Consider the following 8,084-nt stretch of genomic DNA (forward strand, 5'->3'; position numbering starts at 1 on the left):
TTGGTGTTAAACCTAAATAATTCTTATTTGGTGTTTGCATTGAGCATAGACATGATTGGATTATGTCTATCGCAATACGGCTATTCATTTAAGGAGAATAATGGTTACTCTGTTTATTTGAATAATACCTTCAATGGTCTTGCACCTAAAAAAATGGTTTAATGAATCTCAATCGTAGTGATACACATGTTCATGACAAAATATATAAGATAGTAATGATAGTACCACCTACTTGTGGCACTGCCATTTGAGTCATATTGGTATAAAACACATGAAGAAGCTCCATGTTGATGGATCTTTTGGACTCATTCATTTTTTGAAAAGTTTGAGACATGCGAACCATGTCTATTAGTATGTACGCATGAAGAAACTCCATCCAGATGGATCATTTGGACTCACTTGATTTTGAATCACTTGAGACATGCAAATCATACCACATGGGCAAGATGACTGAAAAGCCTCGTTTTCAGTAAGATGGAACAAGAAAGCAACTTGTTGGAAGTAATACATTTTGATGTATGCAGTCCAATGTGTGCTGAGGCATGCAGTGGATATTGTTATGTTCTTACTTCACACATGATTTGAGTAGATGCTGAGTATATTTACTTGATGAAACACAAGTCTGAATTATTGAAAGGTTAAAGTAATTTCAGAGTGAAGTTGAAGATCATCGTGATAACAGGATAAAATATCTATGATATGATCATAGAGATGAGTATCTGAGTTATGAGTTTGGTATACAATTAAGACATTGTGGAAATTATTTCACAACTAATACCGCCTGGAACACCATAGTGTGATGGTGTGTCCGAACATCATAGCTGCACCCTATTGGATATGGTGCATACCATGATGTCTCTTATCGAATTACCACTATCGTTTATGGGTTAGGCATTAGAGACAACCGCATTCACTTTAAATAGGGCACCACATAATTCCTTTGAGATGACAACGTATGAACTATGGTTTAGAGAAACCTAAGCTGTCGTTTCTTAAAAGTTTGGGGCTGCGATGCTTATGTGAAAAAGTTTCATCCTAGTAAGCTCGAACCCAAAACGGATAAATGCATCTTCATAGGTCACCCAAAATAGTTGGGTATACCTCCTATTTCAGATCTGGAAGCAAAAGTGATTGTTTCTTAAACGGGTTCTTTCTCGAGGAAAAGTTTCTCTCGAAAGAATTGAGTGGGAGGATGGTGGAGACTTGATGAGGTTATTGAACCATCACTTCAACCAGTGTGTAGCAGGGCACATGAAGATGTTCTTGTGGCACCTGCACCAATTGAAGTGGAAGTTGATGATAGTGATCATGAAACTTCGGATCAAGTCACTACCAAACCTTGTAGGTCAACAAGGATTCGTACTACTTCAGAGTGGTACGTAATCCTGTCTTAGAGGTCATGTTGCTAGACAACAATGAACCTACAAGCTATGGAGAAGCGATAGTGGGCCCGAATTCCGACGAATGGCTCGAGGCCATAAAATCCGAGAGAGGATCCATGTATGAAAACAAAGTATAGACTTTGGAAGAACTACTCGATGGTCGTAAGGCTGTTGAGTACAGATGGATTTTAAAAGGAAGACGGACAATGATGGTAAGTATCACCATTAAGAAAGCTCGACTTGTCGTTAAGATGTTTTCCGACAAGTTCAAGGAGTTGAATACGATGAGACTTTCTCACTCGTAGCGATGCTAAGAGTCTGTTGGAATTATATTAGCAATTACCGCATGATTTATGAAATCTTGCAGATAGGATGTCAAAACATTATTTCCTCGGTGATATTGTTGAGGAAAGGTTGTATGTGATACAACCAGAAGGTTTTGTCAATCCTGAAAGATGCTAACAAGTATGCAAAGCTCCAGTAATCCTTCTAAGGACTGGAGTAAGCATCTCGGAGTTGGAATATACGCTTTCATGAGATGATCAAAGATTTTGGGTTTATACAATGTTTATGAGAAACTTGTATTTCCAAAGAAGTGAGTGGGAGCACTATAGAATTTCTGATGAGTATATGTTATTGACAAATTGTTGATCAGAAATGATGTAGAATTTCTGAACAACATATAGGGTTATTTGAAAAGTGTTTTTCAATGGAAAACCTGGATTAAGCTACTTGAACATTGAGCATCAAGATCTATAAAGATAGATCAAAAATGCTTAATAGTACTTCCAAATAAATACATACCGTGACAAGATTTTGAAGGAGTTCAAAGTAGATCGGCAAAGAAGGAGTTCTTGGCTGTGTTATAAGGTATGAGTATTGAGAAAGACTCAAGACCTGACCACGGCAGAAAAGAGAGAAAGGATGAAGGTCGTCCCCTATGCTTTAGACGTAGGCTCTACAGTATGCTATGTTGTGTACCGCATCTGAAGTGTGCATTGCCATGAGTCAGTCAAGGGGTACAAGTGTGATCCAGGAATGGATCACAGGACAGCGGTCAAGGTTATCCTTAGTAACTAGTGGACTAAGGAATTTTCTAGATTATGGAGGTGGTAAAAGAGTTCGTCGTAAAGGGTTACGCCGATGCAAACTTTGACACTAATCCGGATTATTCTGAGTAGTAAACCGGATTCGTATAGTAGAACAATTATTTGGAATAGCTCCAAATAGAGCATGGTAGCTCCATCTAGGAGATGACATAGAGATTTGCAAAGCACACACGGATCTGAAAGGTTCAGATCCATTGACTAATAACCTCTCTCACAAGCGATATATGATCAAACCCCATGGGTGTTGATTCATTACAATCACATAGTGATGTGGACTAGATTATTGACTCTAGTGCATGTGGGAGACTGTTGGAAATATGCCCTAGAGGCAATAATAAAATGGTTATTATTGTACTTCCTTGTTCATGATAATTGTCTATTATTCATGCTATAATTGTATTGACTGGAAACCGCAATACATGTGTGAATACATAGACCACAACATGTCCCTAGTGAGCCTCTAGTTGACTAGCTCGTTGATCAACAGATGGTCATGGTTTCCTGACCATGGACATTGGATGTCATTGATAACGGGATCACATCATTAGGAGAATGATTGATGGACAATACCCAATCCTAAGCATAGCACAAGATTGTGTAGTTCGTTTGCTAAAGCTTTTCTAATGTCAAGTATCATTTCCTTAGACTATGAGATTGTGTAACTCCCTGATACCGTAGGAGTACGTTGGGTGTACCAAACGTCACAACGTAACTGGGTGGCTATAAAGGTGCACTACAGGTATCTTCGAAAGTGTCTGTTGGGTTGGCACGAATCGAGACTGGGATTTGTCACTCCGTATGACGGAGAGGTATCTCTGGGCCCACTCGGTAATGCATCATCATAATGAGCTCAATCTGACTAAGTAGTTATTCACGGGATCATGCATTACGGAACGAGTAAAGTGACTTTCCGGTAACGAGATTGAACGAGGTATTGGGATACCGACGATCGAATCTCGGGCAAGTAACATACCGATTGACAAAGGGAATTGCATACGGGATTGCTTGAATCCTTGACATCGTGGTTCATCCGATGAGATCATCGTGGAACATGTGGGAACCAACATGGGTATCCAGATCCCGCTGTTGGTTATTGACCGGAGAACATCTCGGTCATGTCTGCATGGTTCCCGAACCCGTAGGGTCTACACACTTAAGGTTCGGTGACGCTAGAGTTGTTATGGGAAATAGTATGTGGTTACCGAAGGTTGTTCGGAGTTCCGGATGAGATCCTAGACATGACGAGGAGCTCCGAAATGGTCCGGAGGTGAGGATCGGTATATTGGACGAAGGGTATTGGAGTCCGGAATTGTTCCGGGGGTACCAGGTGATGACCAGCGTGTCCGAAAGGGGTTTCGGAGGCCCCGGCAAGCGTTGGGGGGCCTTATGGGCCAAGGGGAGAGGGCACATCAGCCCACTTAGGGGCCGAGCGCCCCTCCCACCCCATCTCACATAACCAGGAGAGGTGGGGGCACCACCCCTAGGGCAGCCGCCCCTCCCGGCTTGGGGGGCAAGTTTCCTAGGGGGTGGGGGCGCCCAAACCCATCTAGGGTTTCTCCTGTGGCCGCCACCCCTCCCCTAGGGAACCCTAGGGCGCCTCCCCCTCATTCATTCCCCCTATATATAGTGAGGGAGAGAGAGGGCAGCCACACCCTTCCCCTGGCGCAGCCCTCTCCCTCCTCCAACACCTCCTCCTCCTTCATAGTGCTTGGCGAAGCCCTGCCAGAGAACCACGAGCTCCATCACCACCATGGCGTCGTGTTGTCAGAGTTTTCCCTCAACTTCTCCTCTCCCCTTGCTGGATCAAGAGGAGGAGATGTCCCCGGGCTGTACGTGTGTTGAACGCGGAGGCACCGTTGCTTGGTGCTTAGATCGGATTCGGTCGCGATCTGAATCGCTTCGTGAACGACTCCACCGACTGCGTTCTTGTAACGCTTTCGCTTAGCGATCTTCAAGGGTATGAAGATGCACTCCCTCTCCCTCTCTCTCGTTGCTAGTCTCTCCATAGATTGATCTTGGTGATGCGTAGAAAATTTTGAATTTCTGCTATGTTCCCCAACAGGTTCTCCACCTACATTTGGAATGCGGTTATTAGGTGTTGGCTGGATGTGCCAGATATAGACACCGCCGCATGGACCGGGATTCTATCGGTCGAGGATTGCTAGGCAAGGGTAGTCCTCAGCCGCGGACATCGGAGCAAGGCGATTTCATTACTTCTCATGCTTGTCTTCAAGGAGGTATGGAACGAAAGAAACACGAGGGTGTTTCAAAAGAAATCTATGGTACCAACCGTTGTGGTCAAATGCATCAAAGTGGCGACCATGAATTGGGTCTTAGCCGGGGCTAAACATTTGGGATCTGCAGAGTAATGACCCTCCTGAGACCTTGTTATTCCTTTTCTTTATTAATGAGATGACGCAATGTTTGTCTGCCTCCGTTTCAAACAAAATCAGTCTATTTCGTGAAATGACAACGACACAAACATATAAGATTGACTTTTGGGTTGTTTGAGTTGGGATCTGTGGAGGTGAGGAACTCCAAGTGGAATGGATCAATGTATCAGCTAACTTGTAGACTCAATCAAGCAACTATTTGGGGGCATAGATGATGATTTTATTTCCACGCGAGGAAGAGGACGATTAAGTAATCATCGTCTAATTTTATATTCATAGTAGTGTTTCATAATCCCAAAGTACAAAAATTGCTTTGAGATCCGCATGACTATTTAAGGGTGGGCATACGAGAACAAAGCCTCACAATAAACGGGCAGTAGTCGCCCCAATCAAAGGAGGGCAGGAGAAGTGGCCCCCGATGGATAGATATATGAGGCGCGTGGCAGCATCCAGGCAGGTCATTCGATCTCTCTTCTTTGGCAATGCCATAGAAAACTTGACAAGCATTACTTAATAGTGCTCTCATGTGTTCTAGTGGACTACCAGGAATGTGGGGCGTAGGGAAATTGGAATGTGGTCGCGTGATACTTCATGGTACGAGCCGACGCAGGGCCCCTTGACCAGAAGGCGTAGCGCCACAAATGTTCTGTAGGAACTAGGAAGTATAGTGCACAAGCATGCCCAGTGAATTTGCAAGCGCATGGTTCAGGCATCCATCCTGATTGATGCAGCATGCCAGAGATGAATCACAACGCTCCTCTACTGGAGCGCCTCCATCCTGATTTTCTTTTACTATGCAAACTATTATACGAAGTAGTACTACACATTCTTAGGACACTGTTGAGATTTGCTTCTTGCCCGCGCACCTTCTTGCCTTCTGTTGTATTCTTACCGGCCAGTGCACCTCTAGAGGCACGCGAGCAAGGTGGTTCCTGAAGTACAGTAGCTTAATTCCATACGGCAATCTCCACGTACAGATGCATGCTAGATGAGGCTCCCATCGTGGTTAACAGCAAGTTTTTCTTAAAGGGGAATATATTAATATCGTGAAGATATCAATTACATCCAGCCTCTACACCTATAAGATGTCGCAGACATCCAGAATGCACACAGCCAAACGACAAAACAAAGAGAAGAAACGAAAAAACAAAGGTCCCGCCACAGTTTGATCGACTCCTCTCAGCAGCCGCACACAAACCATCACCAAATGGTTAACAAGTTATTTGTAGTAATGGCTGCCTCACCTATCCACGTACCTTCTGGCACTCTGTTGCCCTCTCGCCGGCCACTGCACCTCTAGAGGAGATGGTTACGTATATACCTCGAAGTGAGATCTTACCAATACACAGAGCAAAGGAAACAAATGTTACCACTTCAACGACATGATCACTAACTGATGCATAGTTGTCATAATGATGGGTCGACCGGGTTGAGGAACGGGGTCGCGGGGAGAGGGTCGATGCTGGTGAAATCGATGGATTGACTGATGGTAGGGTTCTTGGGGATGTAAGTTCAGGACGTGCGACGTGATCCCGGGTCTATTGATCGGATCGATACAGATTATCCGTACAAAATGTTGAATAATAGTATAACCCATAAGGAGATGGAGAAGAAAAAAGGATAGATTTTGGCCTTAATCTTGCAAGCCCATTAGAGCATCTCCAATATCAGCCCTAAAAAAGGGCACCAAAACAGGTTGGACTAAATTTTTTGGGAACCAAAAACTGACGTCTCCAACAGCTGGCCATAATAGGGCAGCCGAATATGCACTTTTCATCTCAATACGTACATATTACCTACAAATAATATAGAACGCAACTTAAATATGTTCAGAGCAAATACACCAATAATTTCATTAATCCATAGGTCATGATGCGCAATGCGGCAATGACCTTCTGCTCAGTGGTAGAGGGACTGATTATGTTGCCTCACAGAATTGCAAATGTCACGAAACAAGTCCCTAGACATCCTAAGCCGGGAAAGTACCTCTTTGGAGAACGAGGATTCGGCCCAAAGTAGTTGCGCATCAATCGGTTTTGGCCCTCTTTTCGTTCTCTCCATAAAAAGTCGCCGCCGAAGATGGAACCACCAGAAGCCTAGCACGATCATTCCTAAACTCGCCCCTGTTCCTCTCAATCTGTCGCTCCCGCGGGCGACAGGGGAGGAACCCTAGCCGCCGGGCCTCCCACCCTCCATCCCTCCCGGACGTCCTGTCGTCGTTCTAAGTCTCACAGTAGTGTAGCACTACTAGGGAAAAGCCTAGCAGCAGCGCGGGTTTTGGGCCTATTAGCAGCGCGGGGGCCGGCGCTAGTAATAAGGCGCTACAGCTAACGTATAGCAGTAGCGCGGGTGCCACCCGCGCTAATACTACGTCCTTTAGTAGTAGCGCGGGTAAAAACCCGCGCTACTACTACCAGCGTGGTTTTTTTTGAATTTTTTTGAAAAAAATTTCGATTTTTTCCCTAATTTTCAAATTGCTGAATTATTTTAACCTCAAATCTCTAATCACCCCTCATCGCTGCTCAATTTAATCTCTAATCACCCCTCATCATTCCAAATCATCTAACTTCCCGGACGGTCACCCATCCTCTCACTACTCCAGCCTGAGCACGGTTAACTTCCGGGTTCTATTCTCCCTCGTTTCCAAGTCTGCACTAGTCGTTTTCCTGACAATAGTAAGATGTCAATCCTATTAACCTCAGGAATTTAGCTTGAGCATGAAGTCACACATTTCACTATTTGAGTTTGAAACTATTGTTCTAAAAAATTAGTAACACTAATATTTCTTGAATAATTAGTTTGACCACAGTTTGGCCATAGTTTGACCAGATTTGACAAAAATTCAAAAAAACTAAAATAATTATTTAGTAACACTAATATTCTAGAATAATTAGTTTGACCATTGTTTGACCACAGTTTGACCACACAGTTTGAAATTTTTTCGATTTTTTCCATTCTAGATCTTAAAAGCCCCGTACCTTTTTTTCTGTCAGGTTTTTGAGGATTTTAAAAATGTTTAACGGGGTTCCCCCAATTAAATTTGGATGTAACTTTTCGAGTAGATGATTTTTCATATAAAAAACTTTTTCATCCGAGTTAGTATGCAAAAGTTATGCCCATTTTTACAAATTCTCGAGAGATTTTGCAAATAAAGTCGAAATTCATATTTGCAAATTTTCCCAACAACTAGACCACATATC

This window comes from Triticum dicoccoides, chromosome 7B (assembly GCF_002162155.2).
Source record: "Triticum dicoccoides isolate Atlit2015 ecotype Zavitan chromosome 7B, WEW_v2.0, whole genome shotgun sequence".
In the NCBI taxonomy this organism is placed as follows: Eukaryota; Viridiplantae; Streptophyta; class Magnoliopsida; order Poales; family Poaceae; genus Triticum; species Triticum dicoccoides.